This window comes from Erpetoichthys calabaricus, chromosome 14 (genome assembly GCF_900747795.2).
Source record: "Erpetoichthys calabaricus chromosome 14, fErpCal1.3, whole genome shotgun sequence".
In the NCBI taxonomy this organism is placed as follows: Eukaryota; Metazoa; Chordata; class Cladistia; order Polypteriformes; family Polypteridae; genus Erpetoichthys; species Erpetoichthys calabaricus.
Window position 1 is genome coordinate 19,032,501 of NC_041407.2, and position 2,500 is coordinate 19,035,000.

Sequence of the window (2,500 nt, forward strand, 5' to 3'; positions counted from 1 at the left end):
TTGTATAAAAATGGCAAGATTTCAGAAATCGAGGCTAAGAATTGGCAATCACTGCAAACAAATTAGAACACTTTTTTATTTAAGAAGTATGAACGCCCCCCTGGTGTGTTCATTGGGATTTCTCCTTCAAAGTTTGCAAGCTTTGGTCTGGCAGTGCAGTAGAAGAATCTCAATGTCTTTGGGTATCGCTTTGGCATTACTCTATGTGATGTATTAGTGCGTCTCTTGACAGCGGCCTCGCACAATCAGGCGAAGGAGCAAACAAGAAGACTTCAAGGCCGTTTTCTTAGACGCCTACTGCAGCTCCATTTTCTTTACTTGTCCTCTAAAGTGTGTTTAGGATGGAACATCATCTCACATTTTCGGAAATGTAATTGTTAATAGTCAGTGGCTCAAAAGTCCATTCCTAATAAAGCAGCCCAAGGAATGTGTGAACATCTGGCAGCTACGACAAAACACTTGTAGCAAATTTTTAGAATCTTCTCTTTTTGTTACATTTGTCTGTATGTTTATGCACCTCATCAAATCAAATTACATTCAACTGACATCACTGTAATAAAGTAGAGTGCTGTTAACAGCACAGTAAATGTTGACATCCCAAAATGTTTTTTTAATGTTAACAATTACAAAAAGACTAAGCCCTCATTCTTGGCAGCACAAGTTTAACCGTCTATTCTTTAGTCTTTTTTTATTTCATACTTACAGGAAGAACCTCAATGTCTTTGGCCTGCAATTGCACTCTCCTGGGCTAAACCGATTCATCATATCGCGCTTTGGACAAACTGGCTTGGCCTAGTCTAAACTACTTCATCCTAAAATTGGGTTGGGACAGTAACATATTAGTCTAAACTAGTTTGTCCTAAAATCGAGATTGACTTGTAACCTATATATCTTTTCCCCCAAAGGATACAGAGGGGTGGGGTAGTTTTACTTTATTTAAGTATGGCCTTTTAATACAATATCGAGAGCGTCACACAATATTGTATTAGGGCCATACTTAATGCTTCCTGTTTTGCTATATGGTTGCGAGACATGGACACTATCCTGTGATCTGAGATGAAGACTGGACTCCCGTGTCTCTTCGGAGAATCCTTGGGCACCACTGGTTTGACTTTGTGTTGCTCATGGAGTCCCGAATGAGGCACATGAGGCATCAGTTACAGCACTATGGCCATGTGGCACGATTCCCTGAAGGTGATCCGGCTTGCAGGATCCCCATTGTTGAAGACCCGAGCAGCAGGACCAGGCCAAGGGGACGCATACGTGACACCCGGCTGCGGCAGATAGAGGGTCGTTTCTGAGGGGTGGGACTGGACCGCCTGTCTGCATAGTGGGGTTGCCATCTGGGATCCATGGCTGTTTTGTTGTGTGGTGGGTGTGGCAACACGCTGTACCAGTGCATGCTCCCCAACCTGACCTAACCTGACCTGACCATTAATACAAGCCACAAATATAAAATGAAACACTATGGTTTGGTATGAAAGTTGCCCCATAAGCTCATGTGTTATCCGGTAGCCTGCCCCATTCATTCTGTTTAATTTAGACTGTTTGTATGTCCTGTACTTATTACGCTGTACTGTTCTGTAGATTTTTATTATTACAAAAGTAAATTAGGCTTTTCCCTTCCATGCATGAGGTGGTGCTGCCTATAAGCTGCTCTGTCAGTAGTGGCGTCCCAGAGCTACACACAGACCAGGCTGCCGCTCTCGGGAGTCTTTAACACGAGTTAGTGTGGGTGGTCAGGTGTTTTGGCTCTAGGCTTTGACAGCTGACACTTGGAATGTGTGCAGGCAGCTTCTTTGCTTACTAAGACTTGACATTTCAGGTGTGTGCGCTGCTGTCTTTTTTTTTTTCCCAATATTAAAACTTCCTCATCCCCACTTTAAACAAGAAATCCTCCACATGTTCTACAATATGCCCTCCAAGTTTAAAGAAAGCCACAGTGTTCTGTAGTGTCACGTATTCCACACATGTACACAACCCTGCACGACTCTTATTAACTATTACTATACATTTTCAAAAACAATTTGCATATGGGAAACTAGGGGGCTTCACCCCCTGCTCGCTTCGTTTGCCAACCCCCATGCCTGCGACACGCGCCAGCCACTTCGCATCTCTGCCACTTGCGTATGTGGATTTCACTTTCACCAATCAACAAATCTGCTAATTCTCGTGGATGAGCCTCTTCATTCAGAAGAAACACTACTTTTCCTTGATGGCAACATGAATAAGACAATCTACAAGTCTCCGACTTAAAGTTTAAAGCTGAACAATATCTACATACTTCTGTCATATCACCTATATCCATATATTCGATCTCTCCTTTCGCTGTTCCGTTATTTCACCAAGTAATTTTTACCATCATTTTTTTGAGACTTTTGAATTTTAGTACTTTCATAATCTCTAACCTGCTCTGCATGTGTATCGTGCCAACATTTTTGAACCTCTTTACGACATTCTACTTTGTCTTCTACTCTTTGTCTTTTATTTCCGACCCTGC